This window comes from Macaca mulatta, chromosome 3 (genome assembly GCF_049350105.2).
Source record: "Macaca mulatta isolate MMU2019108-1 chromosome 3, T2T-MMU8v2.0, whole genome shotgun sequence".
Classification (NCBI taxonomy): Eukaryota; Metazoa; Chordata; class Mammalia; order Primates; family Cercopithecidae; genus Macaca; species Macaca mulatta.
In genome coordinates, this window is record NC_133408.1 from 93,535,745 (window position 1) to 93,558,441 (window position 22,697).

A 22,697-nucleotide genomic window follows, 5' to 3' on the forward strand; every position below is an offset into this window, starting at 1 on the left:
ACAATTTCTCTGATTTAATGTGTTCACATATTTTTCCACTGACTTCCTTCAATTTCCTCTTTACCTTTATTTGCTACTTTGAGTAAGTTATATCTAGCTTTTTAAAATTTATTCTGCTTCAGGTTATTTAAGAATTTTGGGTCTATAGTTTGATGCTTTCATTATTTTTGGAGAATTCTGACTACTATTCAGAGATTTCTTTTGCCCATTCTCTCTTCTCCTTCTGTAACTTCAATCACATATATTTTAGACTATTTGATATTGTCCCATCATTCTTAAATACTTTGTTCTCCCCATCCACTTTCTTTGTTCTTTTCTTATTGATTTTCACTTTGGGCAGTTTTTATTGATCTATCTTCAAATTACCTAATTCTTCCTCTGGCTATGTAAAGTCTACGATTCCTATAATTAAATATGTGAATTACTATTGTGATTTATTTCCCTCACATACTTCTACTTGAACCTTGCTTACAGTTTTTATCTTTCTGTGAAAGCACTCAACTGTTCCTCTCTGTTGTCCACTTTTTTCCCCTGGAAATTTTAACCTATTAATAATGGTTATTTAGTTGGGAGAATTTTTTAAGTATTTATTTTGAAGTCATTTAAAACCCATACTAAAGTTGCAAAAATAAGACAGAAGTTTCCCATGTACACTTTACCTGGTCAATATCAGTATAATGATGAAAACCAAGAAATTGACATTGGCATAATACTGTTAACTAAACTATAGAATTGTTTGGACATCACCAGTTTTTACAAGCATTTTATATATCAATGAAATTTAATCTCAAATACATATAAGGTCATGTCACTAACACCACAGTCAGGATGGAGAACTGTTCTACAACTATCAAGATATTCCCTTGTGCTATCCCTTTATAGCCACACTCCCTACCCACCCATTTCCTAGCAAATACTAATCTGTTCTTTATCATTATAGTATTGCAATTTTAAGAATCTTACATAAATGGAATTTCAAAATATGCAACCTTTAAAAATTAGCTTTAAAAATTTGTCATAATGCCTTTGAAATTCTCCTAAGGTGTGTGTATCATTTGCTTGTTCTTTCTTATTGCCAAATAGTTTTAAATTGTATAAATGTATCATAATATGTTTATTCACTCACTGAAATACATTTGTGTTGTTTTCAAACATGGCTGATACATACACGGTTGATACAAACATTCATGTACAGGTTTTTGTGTGAACATAAGTTTTCATTTCCGTAGGAAGAATACTCAGGAGTGTAATTTTTGGGCCACAGAGTAAGTAAATATATGTTTAGCTTCATAAAAAACTGCCCAGCAGTTTTCCAGTGTTGCTGTGCCACTGTGTACTCCCACCAACAATGTATGAGTGAGACTGTGGTTCCACATACTTGCTAGCACTCAGGACTGTCAGTGTGTTTTCTTTTAGTTGTTCTACTAGGTATGTAGTGATATTTCATCATGGCTTTATTTTGCATTTCTCTAATGACTAATCATGTTGAACATCTTTTTTTTCTCAATTTGTTCATTTTTCTTTTCTTTAGAAATGATTTCAACTTGAATTTAGATTCAGGGGGTACATGTGCAGGCTTGCTACATGGGTATATTGTGTGATGCTGAGATTTGGGGTACGATGGATCCCATTACACAGGTACTGAGCAGTGCCCAGTAGCTCGTTTTGCATCCCTTTCTCTAGTCCTTCTTTTTCCCCTCTATTGTTGCTATCTTTATGTCCATGTGTATCCAAGCTTTAGCTCCCACTTATAAGTGAGAACATACAGCATTTGGTTTTCTGTTTCTGCATTAATTCACTTAGGATAATGGCCTCCAGATGCACCCATGTTGCTGTAAAGAACATGATTTTATTATTTATTATGACTGCATGGTATTCCATAGTGTATATGTACTACATTTTTTTTAATCCAATCCATTGATTGGCATTTAGGTTGATTCCATGTCTTTGCTATTGTGAATATACATAGAGCTATGATGAACATATGACTGCATGTGTCCTTTTGGGAGAACAGTTTGCTTTTGTTTGAGTATATACCTAGTAATGAGATTGGTAAGTCAAATGGCAGTTAAGTTTTTTGAGAACTCTCCAAACTGCTTCCAACAGTGGATGAACTAATTTACATTTCCATTAATAGTGTATAAGCTGTTGAACATTTTTTAAAGTGCTTCTTTGCCATCCATATATCCTCTTTCATGAAGTATTTTAATGTATTTTTCCTATTCGTTGTAATTATTTTATTTAAAGTCCCTGACTAATAGCTCCAACATTGGAGTCATGTCTCTGTTTGGTTCTGTTGATTGCTTTGGCTGTTAACAGTGGGCTGCATTTTCTTTTTGAGTCTCATACATTTTGATTAAATGGCAAACATTTTGTGTAGAAGATCATCAGATATTAAGATACATACTATTTATTCATGGAAATGGGCATACTTCTTTAAGGTTGTTAGAGTGGAGTGTTAAATCAATCTACTCGGGAGTCTAGCTAGACTTGAGTTTTGTTGTTAGTAGGGTCATCCTCAGCCTCCTATGGGCTTCAAATTTTTCTTTGGATTTTCTATTAGCATAGTAGCTGAGGTGCTGAAGGGTTTTAGTGGCCCACTTTCTGCTTTCAGCTGCACCTGTTTTGCTGTAATAGTGCTACTGCTTGTTACTCAGTGCTTGCTACTGGTGGTTTTAGGGCTTCTCTTTTGTCCCAGTTCAGCCACGGACCCATATAAGCCTGTGTGCCTGGGCCTTAGGGGTGGGGCATTCTCAGTGTTCCAATTCCTCCTCCCCATGAAAATCAAACTCCTGCCTTGTATCTGTGGTGGGTGTTGCATATGAGAGAGTTTCATGCCCTTCCCTAGGAGCAGGAGACTTCCAGTGGTATTGGTGTTACCATTTCTGGCCTCTGTCTCCAAGGGATGGGGTTTTCTCAGTCATTTATCTGCCTTCATTAGTGCTCGGGTGGGGCAACAGTGTTTAGTCCCACACTGGCTTAAGGTTTTTGTTTGGGGAAGTGTCTAGGAAGAAGAGCAGTATTTCATACCTTTCCTGTAGGCATGGCCTAAACTCTCCTGCACACTTACGTATAGTCTCTGTAACAACTACTCAAATCTGCCATTGTAGAGTGGAAGCAGCCATAGAAAATTCTGTAACTGGATGGGTCTGGCTGTATTCCAATAAAACTTTATTTATAAAAATAAGCTGCAGGATGGATTTGGCTTGCAGGATGGAGTTTGCAGACCTCTGGTCTAGAGAATAAATTCCGAATGTCCTACTGTGACTTTCCTTCTTCTCAAGTCTGATATTTTCTCATTCTATTTTAAATTCATACTTTAAGAGAAACCCTTTCAACCAGCACATTAATAATAGCTGCTGGTTAACTGATTAAAACATTGGTTAAAGAAATAAAGCATACATACGAATCTACCCTAAAACATTTTAATAAAAACATAAACATGCATTTGTCATTTCTTTAATGTAGAGCCAAGACTTTGATTTGATTTGATTCTTTTTTGCATAAAAAACACCCATAATTTATCTTTTATAATTTCCAGTTTGGGTTTCTTTAAATTGGGGTAATCAGTTGACATACCAGCAAAGCAATCTAAGGCAGAATCTCATTGCAGAGATTTTTATAATGTTCCTTCATCTTTCATAGTTGCATCTCCTGAGCTTAGTTTTACTGCAGTTTACTGAAACAAAAGTCCAGTCATTCTAAAGGGAAAGCATAAATTGACAGGTTTGTTAAATAATAATATCCTGCTAGTCATGGGAGTTTAGTTAGTCAGGGTGTTTGCTGAGAGAATGGAGAGCGTTGAGTAATCAGTTGAGGCAGTGAAGAAGATGCAGTTGAGAGAGTTTCCTTGACCATACCCAACTACTTCACTCTGCCATGCCATTTCTTTATGCTGCTCCGTTGGTTGGGAAGCTCTTTATACACCTCTGCCTGAAGAATATCCATTTCCTCAGGGATTAATTCAAGGTTACCTCCTTTATAACACCTTTTCTGAGTGCTGAGATTGGCTTGGTTACTCCCACTTCTGTGTATCTTCCTACCCTACTATTATAGTACCTATAATACATTAACACATTATTTTTTTGTATATCTTTCCTATTCCACTATACTATGGGATAACAGAGATTATTATTTTTAATTCAACTCTACCTCCTCAGGCCCTATAACTGTGATATTACATAGTAACAGCTTGGTAAATGTCCTTTAAATGAAGTGTGCATTATTACTGCTGTTGCTTGATTGGCTGATTGTAGCATGGGTGATTTCATACAGCAGATGGAACCACATTAATCACCTTGTTCAATGAAGATTAAAATAATGATTACAGAATCAAGTTGCTGGAAGGAAGAGTGTGATTGGAAATTTTAATCCCTAAGCAGATTTCTAAAAGAGCTCCCTAGATTTTAAGATCTCTGCTAGATTGTAAGCTTCTGATTGGCAGTGGCTGTGCCTTGCTCATGTTTATAATTTTATCTTTTTTCATAGTGTCTGGCAAGATACTCAGTGTTTGCTAGATAAAGGAAGAAATGTTGTCCAATTAAACATATTTGCAAACTTCCTTAAAACACAAAGGTCACTAGTGTAGGATTCACCCTGTGTAAAGGGCAAGTTGAATCCCATGTCTTAGATTCCTGCTTGCTCTCAGTTGCTGTTCGCACTTTCCCCTGCAGAGCAGAGCCATAGAATAATGAATATATAGCAAGCTGAGAAACTCTTTTTCTTGACATGACTCATACATGAATATTTGTCACACTGGATAAGGGAGATATTGAATGCAAACACAATTTTTTATGAAGACATTGAAATTTCTGATAATATAAGATTCTTTTATCCTTAATTGTGGTATTACGGATGACCTCTGGCTTTCCTGGAGGGACACTGTGGATAACAATATCAACTGTATCTCAGAGTATGCAATGCTTCCAGCTCAACTCAATGTCTCTAGTGTTGTTTTTAAAGTGAGAGGGTGTATATAATAATAGCTTGCTTGCTTTTGATTGCACAAGAGACTATTTTTGATATTGCTAAGGGTCCCTCTTCTACTTTTCTTTTTTAATCACTGAATGCTGAGGACACTCTAAATGGAACAAGTCTTGAAGAACTTGTGTGAAACTTTGTTTAATGATAGAACTGAATGGCCCAACCTGATGTCGGGTACTTAGCCAATTAAAATTATTTCTCCAAAAGTATATGTCTATATTTTGGGCTCATTTTACAATAGCAATATGATTCTGGCACTGTGCCCTTCACCAAGATGAAGTACCAGCTGAGCCTAATGGTCTAAACTGTCAACTCCCCGGCTCTTTATTAATCCTGGGGAAGTGGCTCGCACCTCAGTCATTACTGCTCAATTAGGTAAATAATCATCACATTTATTCTCATTAGAGCACTGTCTTCACAGAAAGCTTTGGTCCTGAGATTTTCAATTAGTCTTAACAAGTTACAAATGCCACTAGTGTCTCCCTTTCTCCATTAGTCCCCCCAACCAAATAAAAATCTTGTGTCTAATTAAGGAAACCCAAGTCCTCATAAAACTTACTCTCTTTGCCTCTGTTGTATTCAGAAACCAAGAAGCTCATGAAGTGAGGCCAACTGGCTTACCTGAGTTGTTGGTTATCGCTGGGCGAGGAAAAAGTCCTGAGCTCAAAAGCACAAGCATCAGGTTCAGCAAGAACAAATGTTTTCTCGAAACAAGGCATTAAGCCTCCATTATTTCTCCTCCTCACTCCACTTAAGGGAACATTTCTTGAGGCATGGTAGCAGTTATCATTGCACAAGATATACATCATTGCACAGCAGGAGGCTCAAACTGACTCTGAGTGTTAAGTGTAAGGCATAGACAACTTGTTTTTTCTTTTAAAGGGTGCTATTTTCCTAATAAAAAGAATTCACAGAAATTATCTAGGATGTTTAGAAATCCAAGGGAAGGAGAGGAGAGTTCCATTTTCACTTACTCAAGATGCAAGCTCTTCAAATGTCTTTTTCCCCTTGCCCAAGGAGAGCTAAGTGGTAGCAGGCTGAGATGGAAGTGGTAAATTGTAACAAAAAATATTTTTTTCTCATCTCATTCTGCTGCAATCAGGTACAGACTTGTACAGAGGGAAGTGAGGCAGACATAGAGATATGCTGCTCAGATCCCCCCTTCAAGAATGACCTTGCTGTCCAGCTGTGAGGAACATGGTTTGCTGACATCCTTCAGCTGTTAGATTCCTCAGTGTTTGCCTCAGCTTTTTAGCTGGGATCACGCTATTCTTGGTACAACCTCTACCAATGACTAAGTTCCAGTAGAAAGGTCCAGTCATTTATATCCAACATGGAAATCCTAAAGGATTCCTGAGCTGGCAGAGACTTTCAGGTTAATGTCAGGCTCTGATGGGTCCTCTGGCCCAATGTTACTTCTTCCCTTTGCCTTCACAGGTGTGGCTTCTCCCCAAATTTTTGTATACCTGATTCTGTTTCAGCATCTGCTTCCCAGAGAATGCAGTGTGAAGCAGGAGGTAAGGGAGGAAGGGGGCCAAGATAATTTCATTTTCTAGGGATGGTCTTTGTGGTTGCCTCTGTTACATAATGTACGATCTTAGTAAAAATCCCATTTATTCAAAACTAAAGCCAGTGAGAAAGCTACTAGGATGCTAGAAATTACTATGTGATGATGACTGCTGAGTCTGTCTGCCAAGTAGCCTACATGCCCATCCTTAGGCATCACACTGGCTCCTCTTAGAGGTCTATGAGAATCACTGATTCTTTGTAGAGATGTTATTGAGGACATTTTAGTGCTGTTTCATCAAAGTACTGAATAGAAAGCTCCACAGTATCTGTTTTCTTGATCAAGAAACATCTTGCTGTGCATTTCCCTCAAGCTTACAACAAATTATATTTTTGTAATTTATTTTGCCCTTAGTTTTAGCCGATAACTAGGAAGCACAAAATAAAACAATTGGTTGCAGTAACTTTGCAGTAACTCAAAGCCTAAATTTGATTTTTTTCCTCTGCAGTTATGATTTAATATTTTCCATGCCCTTTCTATTTCATTTTTTATTTTTCATTGTGTTGGATATGTTCTTACATTCATTGGCAGTACACAGCATGGCTACTGGAGCCTGATCGTGGGATTTTGAATGTTGGCTCTGCCACATGATAGCTGTGCTATCTTGGGCTTGCTCCCGACCACACCGAATCCCAGGTTCTTTGTAAAATTGTAATAATAAGAATGCCTGATTTATAGGGCTACTGTGAAGGTTAAATAAGATAGTGCATGTAAAATGCTTGCCCTATAAAACCTGGGTACCTGTTGTTGGTGCTGAATAGGGGCAATAACTAGACAGAGAGCTGTAAGAACTGAGGATGAGAGGGTGTATCTTAACGTAAGTCCTAGGCTCCTTGCCAACTTGCTAGAACAATGTTTTCTGCAAAAATTGACACATAAGAGGTAGAGGCTTTGTTTAAACTAGATCTACAATGAAGACTGGCTATTTTATTTGCTATAATGCATGCCAGATAATCCAATATATTTGATGAACACACTTGATCAATCTAATATATTAGATTCCCTCTATGGAAACAGTGGTGATTGAATTAACTGATGGCCACTAAGGTGAAAAGAACTAAGCCAATCCTTGAGAGACTAGAACACAAGATAGATTAGTTCAGGGATTGGACCACTGTTTATTAACTGGATTGCTACTTATGGGGTAATTCTGTGTTAGGATAGATGGTCCTGTGTAGGAAATTTGGCATGCCTGGACTGTGCTTACTACATGCCAGAAGTAACCCCTGCTGCCCCAGTCTTTGTGATAACTCCAAATATCCCACCATTTCCAAATGCCCCGGGACTGCCTCCTGTTAAGAACCATTGAGGTGTGGAAGGACATCTAGTGGTAGATTGGGAATATGACCCGGCGTCTCTAGGTCAGTTCCAGTTTATACCTGCCATGATTATGCCTGTGGCCCTTTCTCTCAAATATGCCCTGGTTTACTTGGCTCATTGGAGATGGCTGATTCCAGGCTTGGGGCTGGGAAAAGGACAAGATAAGCCTGGAACATCATGTTGTGCTGGCAAGTGAGGACATCCCCCAAAATGCTGAGAAACATGTCAACAGGAACATGCACCAAATTGTAGGGCTCTTCCTGACCCCAGTCAGCCATCTAGGCATAAAAAGTAATAACTATGGCAACCAATTATAACCCATGGAATAAAAGAAGAACCTATGATATAAATTTAAAAGTAGGAGAGAAGGGAAAGTTCTTCTTTAAAGTAGAGAGACTACTAATAAGTATAGAAGAAATAATGCAATTAGAAAAATCATCATTTGGAAACCTTTATAGCATTGATTCAGACAGGAATCTACACTGTGTGCTAAGTGTTTTGAGTGAAAGTTTAAGGAGTATCAGGATGGTTATATACTCTTAAAATACTTGTCAGTTGCAAAAGGAAAAGCAGTATCTTTACAGTGCAGAAATCTGACAATAACATCACTAGTAATGGGACGAATTGATGTACTGTGTCTGCTGATAATACATACTAAGAGGAACAAAGCATCATTCCTGGTGTATAACTCTCAAAAGCACATAACCTCAATCTATTCATAAGGAAACATTACACAAACCCAAAGTGAGAGAAAATCCACAAAATATCTAACCTGTGCTATTTTAAAATGTTGATGTCATAAGATACAAAGAAAGACCAAGGAACTGTTCTAAGTTAAAGAACACTAAAAGTACATGGTGACTGAATACAATACATGATTCAGGGTTTTCTTGTGCTAAAAAGGATGTTCTTGGGATAATTGGTGACATTTAAAGCAGGTTTGCTGATTACATGGGGCACTTTTAGATGGATGGATAGGTAGATAGGTAGGTATTATAGATAGACTGATAGAGGAAATGATAAAGCAAATATGAAAAATATTAACGTTTCAGGAATATGTGTACAGGGTACATGGTGGTATTTGTACTACTCTTAAAGATTTTCTGTAAACCTGAAATTATGTCAAAACAAGAAGCTAAAAATGAAAAATGTCCTCGTTGGGAAGACACATGATATGGTTGCTCAACCCGTAGGGGAAGAGCTGGCAGAATATGATGGCTGTGACCTCTGCACAGTACTGAAGATATGGGCAACATGTTGAGCAAGGGCTGCTGTTATATTGAGAAGTGAGCTTTAGTATTGTTCAGTAAGTTTCTTCTCGTTCAGACCAGTATAGGCTTTCCTGGTAAGCTACTGTGCAATGTATGTGTTAATTATTAGCTCAGAGAGAGATTCAGCAAGTGAGCTTATATCTGTTCCCACGAAACATCACAAACTTGACACTCTCTGGGGAGGTCTAGGACTCAGAAATTTAGATGCTAGTAAGAGCAAACAGACATAACAGATAACGAATACAAAGTGCCTACCACATGCTAACCACTGCTGCAGGTACTTTCTATAGAATAGCAAATTTAATCATCACCATAACCCTGTGGGATAGATGATATTTTTGCAATCTCCATTTTACAGATGAGGAAACTGAAGCATAGACTTGGTGAATAACTCACCCAAGTGTTAGTATGGAGGGGAGCTGGGATTGAAACACCAGTGAGGGTCATTCCAGAGGATGATTGCTCTGTTCACCACTCTACTCTTCTGCTTCCTGAGGGGCTCTGAGCAGTGAAAATCTTCTCTCCAGATTGTGCTTATGAAGCAAACGAGGTGTCTGGGATTAGACCACTAGGAGAGTCTGAGCTGTTGCACCCCATATTGGGGCAAAGTGGGTTGTTTGTGCTGAGTGGGGAATGGAGCCAAAGCTCAGAGGAGACATCGGAAGGTAGGAGCAGATATGCAGAGCAGACTAGCAGAACAGCTGCATGGCCGAAGAAAGCTGGAGGGTTGGGCCTAGGTTGGGTCACTAGATAGCAGAGTGAGAGGAAGCAATGCCCAGCCTAGTGGGTGGCTGATCAAGGCAGAAACTGGGGGGTCAGTGTAAGAACAGGCTGGGCTTCAGAGCCAGAACTCACACACAAAATATGTTGGATTTATTCCTTGGTAAAGCTGCGTGTTCCAGTGTGTCTGATAAGCCTTGGCCTCATCTCTCTGGTGGCACTCACCTTTTCCAAAAAGTAGCTAAGCCTCATCTTTGTCACTAAGGAAGTGGGGAACAAACACTGGCCGACACCTGCATCCCAGGCTGTGTGCTAGGTATTTACATGTATTATCTTACTTAACGCAATGTTTTGAATAAGTGTACCTGAGTCAAACTGCCTACTGTGCACATATATATTAGGTTGGTACAAAAGTAAGTGCCATTTTTGCCACTAAAAGTAATGGCAATTACTTTTGCATCAACCTAATAGAAGGAGTGACTATTCAAAGTGTGAGCTCAACTTTCAGTTCAGTGAAATTTGGATTGTATATTGCAGCTTGATGCAATTGTAATTAAATAGAATAATACAATTAGATAATTATTTACTCTAAATGAAATACAAATATAGGTACTCAAAACATCACAGGTATTAGAAAAAGCAGGCATGCTCTCTTCGAACCAGCATGGCAACTTTTGCATACAACAGGAAGCATCAAACTCAATGAACTATAGAGGCCAGCTTAGGCACAATTATAAACATAATTTCTTAATCATCATAACTATCTGAAAAGGCAGTCGTATAATTTCAGCCTTTTGTGTTTATTACAGGATTTAATTCAGTAAAGCATATAAAGCATGTGGCTCAGTGCCAGCCACGAGGGAATGCCTGGCACCTGCTCTGCTCATTTTCTTAAGAGAGAAACGAAGCTTGGTGAATGTAAGTAGTATATGGAAAGCCACGGAAATAACAAATGGTAGAGAGAGGATTTGAATCCAGGTCTCTAGACTTTGTCCTCTATTTTTGTGCAGCTTTCAAACTGTGAATAACTTTTACATATTTTACTGGTTAAAACATATTTTTTTAAAAAAGAAATATATGCCTGGACGCATGAAAATTATATGAAATTCAAATATCTGTGCCATAAACGAAGTTTTATTTACACAGCCAGGCCTGTTTGCTCATGTGTTGTCCATGGCTGCTTTCATGTTACAATGCCAGAGTTGGGTAGTTGACACAGAGGTCATAGGATCTGCAAAGCCTAAAATATTTAGTATCTGGTCCTTTACAGAGAAAGTTGGTTGACCCCTGCCCTAGACCTTAGGCCCCTGTTCTTTCCATTATTCTCAAGTGCTGGTGGATCCAGATCGGTTGTGACATTGCCAAATCTCCTGGCATTCTTGGGGAATTATTAAGCTGCCATGTAGGTTGCACTAAGTGCTCCCTGCTGGCTTGGATAGAAGAGTTTTGAAGGTGCCAGATGGGAACAGATTCGTTTCTTTCATCTTAACAAAAATCCAATCTCACTCTCTTTCATGTTCAAGAGCATTTGATTAATGAGGACATGAAGTGGGGGGAAGAAGAATCCGGGCTGTTGAGCTGGACTGAGCTGGCAGTTTCGGGTTCTCTCATTTCAGCCTCTCCTCCCCGTGTCTAGCAGGTGCCCTGAACTCCCAGCTGAGTGTAATTGGAGGCTGTGTAATTGGAGGGTGAATGCACAGGCTTTGTAGTCAGAGACCTGTATTTGTACTGTGATTCCCTACTTGCTAGGTGTATAGTTTCGCACACATTATTTAACGTCCTTCAGTCTCAGTTTCTGCAGGTCTGACATGGGCATAATGAGAATACCTATGGCTTTGAGTAATTTGGAGGATTAAATACAAACATATATGAAAAGATTTTTTTCCCAAAGAGGTGGCTCAGCGAGACATTCAGTAAATATTAGTTATTACTATTATTTTTTTTTCTGCCTACTTGTCAGTAGGGAAGGAGCTAAGTTTCTGATCTAGTTTAAAAGCCCTTAAAGGTGTTTTAGGATGTTTTAGAAAAGTAATACATGCACATAGTACAAAATTCAGGTAGCACAAATAATAAAAATAAGCAGCTCACAAAATGATGTATCCTGGACTGTTCAAGGCAGTAGTATTCATAGCAGCCCTAAACTGGAAATGACCCAAATGCTCACCACTAGTGGAGCGAAAAAATCAACTGTGGTGTGTTCACACAGTAGAACACCATTCAATAAGGATAGTGAATAGTCTGCAACTATAGGCAACACTGTTGACGAATCTCCTGAATCGAATGCTGAGCAAAGTAAGTCAGAAACAAAAGCACACATACTGTAAGAGTCTATTTATGTAAAGAATTAGATCATTCTACATATTTGCTACGTTATATCCTTGACCTAAATCTCTGCATTCCTCCCTCCCACCCTGACTGACTCTGGTAACCACTGTTTTATGTATTTAATGAACAATCCTCAAATAACAAATGTTGGTGAGGATGAGGAGAAATGGAAACCTTTGTACACTGCTGGTGGGAATGCAAAACTGCAGTTGCTTAGAATGCTAACCACAGTGTTACCACATGACCCAGCCATTCTGCTCCTGGTTACATACTCAAGAGAAAAAACTGTCCACACAAAAAGTTGTACATGAATGTTTGTAGCAGCATTTTATTGCGAAGAGCCAAAAGGTAAAAACCACTGAAATATCCATCAACTGGTGAACGGATAAACAAAATGTGGTATACCCATATGATAGAATATTATTTAGCCATAAAAAATGAAATATGGATACATGCTACAACAAAAATGAACCATGAAAGTGTTAAGGGAAATCAATCACAAAATATGATATATTACATGATTCCATTTATATGAAATGTAGAGAATTGGACCTTCCTCTGGAGCCTCAGTAAATTTACTTAGTCTAAATGGGTCCAGGTGCTGGGGTGATTACCCTTATCTTGTCTCCTGCTAAATTACAGAGGTCTGGGGAGTTCCTTCAGACCTCCAATCAACTTGTTTGTGGAGGCCTAGGGAGTTTCTTCAGACCCCCAGTGAAATTTGTTTAATCTGATTAAACAATTTCATAGAGACAGGAAAGTTGACTAGGGTTGGGGAGGATGTAGTGTGGGAGTTATAGCTAAAAGGTATTCGCTTTCTTTTTGAGGTGATGAAAATATTTTAAAATTGACTTTGGTGATGGTTATACATATCTGTGAATATACTAAAAGTCACTCAATTTTATACTTTCAATGGGTGAACTGTATTGTTATGTGAATATTTTAATAAAGCTGTTCATAAAAAGAAAAAATAAAGTATAAAATTAGGTGAAGCCTGTCTGGGCCTCAGAGCTGACTCTTGGTTGGGGGAAGAAGTGGTACTGGGAATTGGTGAGAGGAGGCATAGAGGCAGATGGGAACATTTCTTGATTTGGGTGGTAGTTACAATGGCATCTTCTGTTTGTGAAAATTCGTCAGCTGATACTTGTATGCACAGAATTGAACTTCATACTTCAATAAAAATAATAAAAACCAAAACTAAGAAAGGTACCCTTCTCCAACTATTGTTTGTCACTCAGTTCTTTTCTCAGAAGCAACCACTCTTACATCAAGCAGAATCTAGAGACAGGCTATTCAGAGATGGTTACTGATGTAGAAGAACATGTGTTCTTGTGTGTATTGTATTTCTTGTCTTACTTTTATTTCCTGAGAATAAGTTTTGATAAACTTAGTCCTGTGTACAGCTGACCACCTACTACAAAGGGGGTGTAGACCTCAGAAAAGGACGGGGAGAAGAGGAGATAGGTGGAAGTTCTGATCCTGGGTGACCTTCTTGGACATGGCAAGGCTTCAACAAATGTTCATAAAACTGTCAAAGTTTTATGAATTTAAGGGCTTCAAAATGTCCAGGTTTTCTTCTAGTGTTGTTCTGAGATCTAGATTAAGTCTCTCATGCCTATTTTGTGTTTCAAACTCCAGGAATCCCTTTGGGCTTCTCTGATCCCCAAAGCCTTCTATTCTTTTTTCTTTCTTTTTAAAATTCATTTATAATTTTTTATTTATGTCTATTTTAAATTTATTTTTATTTTTGTAGGATTGCAGGTTTCTATATTTATTCTTTATTTTTTTCTTTATTTTGCTCGGATTGCAGGTTTCTTTCATTTTTTTTTTTTTGGAGAAGGAGTCTCTCTATGTTGCTCATGTTGTAGTGCAGTGGCTGTTCACTGGCATAATCCCACTACTGATCAGCATGGGAATTTTGACCCACTCTGTTTCCAACTTGGGCTGGTTCATCCTTCCTTAGGCAATCTAGTGGTTACCTGCTCCTGGGATCGGGGTAACCATACTGATGCCAAACTTAGTACAAACATCCAATCCACATAGTGCACTACAGCCCAGAGCTCTTGGGCTCAAGCGATCCTCCCACCTCAGCCTCCTGAGTAGCTGGGACTACAGGCATGTACCACCACACCTGGCTGGTCTTCTGTTCTTGTTGAGAACTCGCCTGGGTTTGTAATTCAGAACTGCATTCATCTTCCTGGTGAAAGTATTTTCCTCATCTCAAAGTTGTTACATGATGGGATATTTGAATCTAGGACCACCGTGAAACACTGGGGAAGACATTCTCGTATTTCTGGCCTTTCATTCCTCCTGATTATTCTACTTTCGGCAGCATCAGCATCTCCAAATGTTAGTCATCCTCTAAGGCCAATACAAGCTCCACCCACTCTGTGAAGTCCCCATTGGACCCTGATTTGCACCACTTCACGTAGGGCTTCTTTAAATACATGTCAATTACTATTGATTGCTGACTATTTGGTTTTGGGCACAATGCCATGTGCTGAGAATACAAGGAAGGAAACTCCATTCCTATCTTCAAATTGCTCACATTCTAGTGTTTCAGGGAGATGTGAAATAATTAAAATACAGTGTTTCACAATATCTGTCCAAAAGAGGGATGATTGGCAAAATCTTCTGGGAAGGAACCAAGCAGACTAGGCAGGCTTCACAGAGTGCCTGTTCAGCTTTGTGTCTTGAGGAATGAGTAGTGCTTTGCTAGAGAGACCAGGTGAGAGAAGGGCATCCAGGTAGAGACAGCAGTGTGTGCAAAGGCATGAAGTAAAGACCACAGGTTGTCATTTACTTATCATTTAATATGTCATTGGATTTATTAGTCTTTCCAACTAGATTGTGAGAGACTCGTGGAGAAGATTCCTAACTCAGGCTTCTCATTCCCCTTCTCCCAAACATCTAGTAAAATTCTGGACACTCGTAATTGTGGCAGGCCAGGTATCACTAACAACTCTTCCAGTACTGACTGAGTGGTTAAGTTAAATCTTAAAAGCCAGTGCCCTTATATGAAGGCTGGAATGTAACAAAAGCCCATCAAGAGTTTTACCTAGGCCTCTCCTGGGACTTAAAACATGACAAAATAACAAAGGAATTCTTAACAGGACCCATTTAGGATTAAAGAAGTTTCTCTGGGGGTCTGAAGAAACTCCCTAGGCCTCCACAAACAAGTTGTTTGGAGGTCTGAAGGAACTCCCCAAACCTCTGTAATTTAGCAGGAGACAAGATAAGGGTAATCACCCCAGCACCTGGATCCATTTAGACTAAGTAAATTTACTGAGACTCCAGAGGAAGGTCTTCAGGACTCAGACCTTAGTTATAGATTAAAAGAAGTTAACCATTTATATCTTTAGAAGAATGCACACTTACACGTAGACATATAGCTTAGAGGGTATATAAACTCTGGAAAACTTTGTAATTTTAAGTTGGTCTGGCAATAATTTCCAGGCCTTCTCCCTGTCACCCGTTGCAGAAAATAAAACTCTCTTCTGAAGTTTCCACAGGATTACCGGCTGGCCCAGCAGGTGTGCCATGCCATTGCCTACATCTCTGACAGTAGAAAGCCTTCTCTGGGCAAACGTCACCCCCTATTCCGGCTGCCTCAGGAACACAGGTTGTTTGAGTGACTGCGGGAGAGAGTCCCAAAAGGCTTTGTCCACCAGACCCACTCTGGATCCCATTCAAAGAGGTGGCAGTGACCCTCATTTACCAACTGGCAGAGGGTCCCAAAGTGATCTGTGCCCAGATATGGCAGGGCTATGCAAAACAGGTCCTGGAGAAGCTAGAAGAGAAGAGAACTAGTCAGGAGGACCCAAAGAAGTCCCCTGCAGTGCTCCCCACTTTCCTGTTGATGAGCTTGCTATCCTTGGCTGAACATGTGGCTCTGCAGCAGCTGGTCCACTTGGAGCAGGCAGTGAGTGGAGAGTTCTGTCAGTGCTGAGTTCTCCGGGAAAAACAGGAGCACAAGACCGAAAGATCCCAAGAAGAAGAATACAAGTTTTGAGACCACCATGGAGGAGGAGCTGGGGCTGGTTGGGGCAGCAGATGACACGGAGACAGAAATCATTCACGTCTTCTGTGAGATGGAACTGTTGGATGGCAAACAGACACTGGCTGCCTCTGTTCCACTCTCGTTTAAAGTCTGCAACAAGCCAGGCCTCTATAGCAACCCAGACCTCTCTGCAGCTGCTTTACCTGCCCTTGGCAAGTTCTGCATGATCAGTGCCACTTTCTGCGACTCCCAGCCTCATCTTCTGTTCACCATGCTAGAAAAGTCTCCACTTCCTATTGTCTGGTCTAACCTCATGGTTGCCACTGGGGATCTGGCCATCTGCCTTCCCAATCTAGTGGACCCCTGGACTCCTCATGTATATGCTTACCTTCGGGACTCTGCTCAGCTAGTGTGGAAAACAGCAGGGCTGGTGATGACTCACCTGACCCTCAAGGACATGGTGAAGGTGAAGGGGCAGGTGAGTGAGATGGCAGTGCTGCTCATCGACCCTGAGCCTCAGATTGCTGCCCTGGCCAAGAAGTTCTTCAACAAGCTCTCCCACAAGGGCAGCAGAATCTATAATCTCCTTCCAGATATCATCAGTCACCTGTCAGGCCCCGAGCTGGGGATGGAGGAAGTGCCTTTTCACACCATTATCAAACACCTCCTCTCCTACATCATCACCAAAGACAAGCATACAAAGCCTCGTGGAAAAGCTGTGTCAGTGGTTCCACACAGCCTAAACTAAGCAGGTGCAGCGGGACCTGGCCTACTGTGTGTCACAGCTGCCCCTCACAGAGCAAGGCCTCCGCAAGATGCTTGGCAATTTTGACTGTTTTGGAGACAAACTGTCAGATGAGTCCATCTTCAGTGTTTTTTTGGTCAATTGTGGGCAAGCTGCAACATGGGGCCAAGCCTGAGGGCAAGGCTGTAATAGATGAATTTGAGCAAAAGCTTCAGGCCTGTCATACCAGAGGTTTGGATGGGATTGAGGAGCTTGAGATTAACCAAGCAGGTAGCCAGAGAGCGCCATCAGTCAAGAAACCATCCACTGTTTGTAGGCACCAGCCTCTGGCTTCTGCAGCCTCAGACGTGACTTTGTCACACCAGGGCCCTGCTGTACTGCCCTTCGGCATCCGAACACCCAGCAGCCAGCTTCCAGAAAGAAATCCAAAGTTGTCTTCTCAAGTGATGAGTCAAGTAAGGAAGATCTTTTAGCCTCGATGACAGAAGATGGGACACCGAAGAAAACAACGCCCGTTCTCAGAGCATCAGCTCGCAGGCACAGATCCTAGGAAGTCGTCTTGCCTGTCCCTGTCCTCCCTGTGCATGGTATCTTGTAGGGTGACCTGGAATTCTAATTCTGTTCCCCTTGTAAAATATGTGCCTGTCTCCTTTTTTGGAAAAAAAAAAAAAAAATACACGCTCTTTAAAGTGCAAGGCCTTTCTCTTAAATTAGGCTAACTGAACTGCGTGGAGCTGCTTTCACTTTGGAATATATGTTTGCCAGTCTCCTTGTTTTCTAATGAATCAATGTTTTTATATACTTAAAAAAAAAAAAAAAAAAAAACCTCTCTTCCTCCCCAGTTCATTTGCATCTCGTTATTGGGCTACAAGAAACAGCAGCCCGACCCTCGGTTTGGTCCGGAAACAATACTGGACAGAAATAAAAGACTACAGGCAAACACAGAAAGAGTCATCTTAAAAGATTTAATTAAGGGCCTGAATTTAAAACATTCAGCAGATCCCCATTCTTAGAATGGGAATTTCTCATCAGCCTTGGAATATGCAGGAAACCTAAGGATATGAAATTTAACTTTGATTGTATCAGTTATTATAATCAGGGCCAAGCTGTGATTGGCAACTTGTCTCCCTTGTACTTTTCTGCCCTTATTCAACAACCCCCATTTGGGCCCCCGGGGCTTGCCTCTCAGGAAGACGTGAATTATTTTGAGTGTAATTGGGCCTGGCCTATGATATAGTCATTATCTGAATCCATTGTTTGCCAAGTAATTGCTTTGTGACTTTGGACAACTGACTCAGACATCTTGGGTCTTAGTTTCTACCTTATAAAATTAGGATGAGTATACTTACTTTGGGAAGGTTAAATGTCCCAAGTGTTTGAAACATTATAGGCTCCCAATAATGAACATCTTCCTTTACCTCTCCTCACTTCCGCTTTCTACCCCCTTCCTTTTTCCCTTGAAAGTTTTAGAAAGAGATTTTTAAGACAAGAGATAAGGAGCTAGAGAATCAAGAGAAATGTTAAGACATTTTCCTGTGTACTGTATTTCATGCCATTATCCACACATTCCCCCATTCCCAGGCATTAAGACTGAGGTTGAAGGTTTAGGGTACAACATCAGGCTGAGAGCGGCCACACAGAGGCTCGGCATTGTTTGGGTTGCGCACATTGCAGAGGGAGAAACAGGTATTATTTATTTGCAAGGAGAGACCATTCACGGGGGCATGGTGCCTGTCACACACTCTTTCAAGGGTTGTCACCTGGGAGAAGCATTAGACTTTGAACTAATTCAAGACTGGGCTCAGGGTCTTTGCTCAATAATATCTTAGAGTTTCTAAGTAGCTTGCCTTAGGAGGAGGTGATTATCCCATCACTAGAGGTTATTAAGTAAAGATCCTCAGTTCCATTAGTCAGGGATTCAGGTACTGGGGGAAGATGAATGCAATGGCCTATGCTATGCCTCCCAGACATACATGTCTAGGATTCTGTTGTGATTGACAAATGCTCCCCCTTCCCCCAATCCCACTCCCAGGCAGAAAAGGGAGTGGGATCCCCTACTCCAGCAAAGCCTCTTCCACCTGCTCAGCACCTCACCCACACAAACTGAAAGAGTTCTCAGCTGTAAACAAATCAAACTGGCGAACTAGTTCTCCACGGCTAATAACTGAAGCCACTTACTCTCTCAACAGCATTTTAATAGGGACATGAGACCTTGGCCCGGGAGTGACTTAGTAATGTAGGAATTCCAGGTGGTGTGGCATGCAGAGAGGAACAGAATGGGCTGGCAGCTTGCCCAAGGTCACACATTCCAGAGTAAATAAAACCCAGCTGCTACCACCCCTAGTCTCATGCTCTGTCCCGAGGCTGCTTTCTCTCTGGTCACCTTGGGGACTTCCTGCCCCAATCTCAAGCTGTGCTAGTGACTGTGACATGACCTGAGTGTGAAGTGGCTGTGATGGTGAGACCTGAAATAGTCCTCCCTCGCCGCCAGATGCTGGCATGAAGAATAACAGCTTCACGGAATTTTACTTAATAGATATTATGCAAATGCTTAGAGCAATAACATTCCTCTCCATTACCAGGCTAATACTCCCAGTAAAGAGTGTGCCTTGATCCTGACGGTTTTATATTTTCTGGTTTGTCAGACTGAAATCAGGGTCTAACTGATGCCTATATGAAAGCATAACAGGTACATGACTGGCAGAGGTCCAACTCCTTTTTGTCTGAGTTAGAGGCCCTTTTGCTGTGAGCTGGCAAGAGCTCCAGCTCCATGCACGTCAATTATGTTCTCTGGCCAAAAGCCTTGCTGCACAGTAAACAAGACTGGAGCCACAGTGAGCCTCATTTGTGATATGATCCCCATATAAAGAAGGCAGCGAGGCAGCAGTGTCCAGATCCCTTCTTTAACTCGTCCCACCCATCACCCCAGGTATAGGGTCCTGGAATCTGAGCATTCGTTACATATTTGTTTGTAGTTGTATAATAAAAATAACATTTGTCACGTTCTAAAACTGAAGTTAATTGCTAGTCAAAACTCCTACTCTGCTAGATATCAAAAACTTAATTGCAGTCAAATAAGTGTTTATTCTTTGTCCTTGTAGTCATCTTTAAGCTTTAGAAAACTCATGCAGTAACAAGTCGCACATGTGCATGGGTGCTCGCGCGCATGTATGTATGTGTGTGTGTGTCTAAGATGCCTGGCCCTTGGTGTCATCTCTTATCATTGGCATCTATTAAGATATCTCTGATTCCACCCTGCACTTAGCTGTCAGCAGATCAAAGTGGTGCCTCCTTGTTCCAACTGCAGGGTCTCTTTGGGCCACAGGCTTTGTCACAAAGGCATGGCTCTTGTTGCACAGAGTAAGTACATTCTTCTGATCCCTGCACCAGGCTGCAGGTGCAGAGACCCACAGTGGCTGTTTCAAGCTCTTTGCCTAGACACTCACATAGACATTTCTTCTCACTTTCAATATGCAGAAGAGGGCCCCTGTGCCTTACTCGCTCTCTGGACTCTCTTGAGAAAGTGGGTAGGGTGGGTTACAGATGCCCTTGCGTGTGACGTTCTCCAACCTGTAGCTCCTATCTCATGCCCCAAATCCTCTTCAGTGTCTGCCCTAGGTTAGGGTCTCTCTCTTAGAAATGCCTCCTTTTTTTTTTTTTTTTTTTTTTTTTTGACCGACTCTTGTTCTGTCACCCAGGCTGGAGTGCAGTGGTGCAATCTCGGCTCACTGCAACCTCCACCTCCCAGGTTCAAGAGACTCCTCTGCCTCAGCCTCCTGAGTAGCTAGGACTGTAGGTGCGTGCCACCATGCCCAGCTAATTTTTGTATTTTAAATAGACACGGGGTTTCACCACGTTGGCGAGAATGGTCTCGATCTCTTGACCTCGTGATCCACCTGCCTCGGCCTCCCAAAGTGCTGGGATTACAGGCGTGAGTCACCGCACCCGGCCAGAAATGCCTCCATGTTTAAACTCTTGTCTCCTCCTCCCTACATACTCCTCACTCTTTCCCATTCTTGGATCCAGGTAGCTTGGTTTTCATTTTTCCTTCTAAATCACTTGAGACTCAAGACCAAGAAATAGACTACTTTGTTTTTCTCATTTCCTAATTAACCTGCATTGTGGCAGTAAAAGCCTTATGATACAGTTTTCCAAACAGAGAATTATGTAATGATAGAAATGCTAAGACAGGGATGGCTGGAGGGAGAACACTTGGTTAAGAAGCAAAAATATTAGAGCAGGTCCCCCCTTATCTGTGACGGATATGTTTGAGGAGTCCCAACTGCAGATAGTACTGAACCCTATATATACCATGTTTTCTCTTACACATACATACCTAACTATGATAAAATTTAATTTATAAATCACTCACATAAAGAAATGAACAACAATAATATACTGGTATCATATGATAAGGATAAAATATGCTGTAATAAAAGTTATGTGAATATGGGGTCATTCTCTCTCAAAACATCTTACTCTACTGCACTATTAACTGAAATCATGGAAAGTGAAACTGTGGATAAGGGAGAACTACTGAATACAGCTGCATTTGATTCTTTCATTGCTTGCAATCTTTTTCGATTAGAATTCCAGAGAAAATTAGGCTCCATGGAAAATACATTGAACTTTCATTTTCTCAATTTTTCCAAGGTTGGCATCTAGGTAGAAATATTTTGGAGGCATAGGAAAGAAATAACTGATTGTATCTATGGATGCTCTAGTGAAGTGGTTCTGAGTGTGTAGTCTGAGGACGTCTGAGGGTCACTAAGACTCTGAATCCATTAGGCAAAAACTATTTTTATAATAGTACTAAGATTGTATTTGTCTTTTCACTTCCATTTTCTCATGAGTGTACTATGACTTTTGGAAAACTCAACTGTGTAAACATGAACATCTGTGTACACACAGAAATCAGATGTGTAAAGATTGCATATATTGTAAACAGTATTATATAATATTTAAAAATAGGCCAGAGATGGTGGCTCACACCTGTAATCCCAGCAATTTGGGAGACCAAAGCAGGAGGACTGTTTGTGACCAAGAGTTTAAGGCCAGCCTGGGAAACACAGTGAGACCCCATCTCCAGGAAAAAAAAAAAATTAGCCGGGTTTGGTGGTGCATACCTATAGTTCCAGCTACTTGGGAGCCTGAGGTGGGAGGATGGCTTGAGCCTAGGAGTTCAAGTCTGCAGTGAGCTATGGTCATGCCACTGCACTTCAGCCCTGGTGACAGAGCAAAACCCTATCTCTAACTAAATAAATTAATAGATAGTATATTAAAAGAAATTAAGCAGAAAATTGCAAGTTCGATGAAAGAGGAATTCTCTAATTTACCAGATACATTTAAATAAGAACAAAATAGAACTTCTAGAAATGAAACAAAATTGTAATAAAGTTAGAATCTCAATGAATATGTTGATTAGAAGGTTGGAACCAATAAAAAGAGAAACAGTAAACTTGATGATTGGGCCAAATAAATTACTCAAAAAGCAATAGAAAGAGACAAAGATAGATCAAAGAGGAGTGAAGAGGCATAATGAGTAGGATGAGAAAGTCCAACAAAAATCCCATTGGAATTCCAGAAGAAGATAATAAAGAGGATGGGAAAGAGGCACTGAGGTGGTGACTAGGAATTTTTCTATAGTAGGTAAAGGATGCCAATATAGTTGTCCCTTTGTATATATGGGGTTATTGGTTTCCATGGATATCCTTCCATGGATACTAAAATCCCTGAAATAAAATGATGCTATATTTGCATATGTTA

General features: G+C 40.5%; 1 protein-coding gene and 1 pseudogene across 1 annotated transcript in view; one reads left to right on the plus strand and one right to left on the minus strand.

Moving 5' to 3' along the window:
- The window catches only part of NPSR1 (neuropeptide S receptor 1), a 203,191-nt gene that overhangs the window by 75,842 nt on the left and 104,652 nt on the right, over nucleotides 1–22,697 (minus strand).
- LOC144340112 (condensin complex subunit 1 pseudogene) lies at nucleotides 1,621–17,481 on the plus strand (annotated as a pseudogene).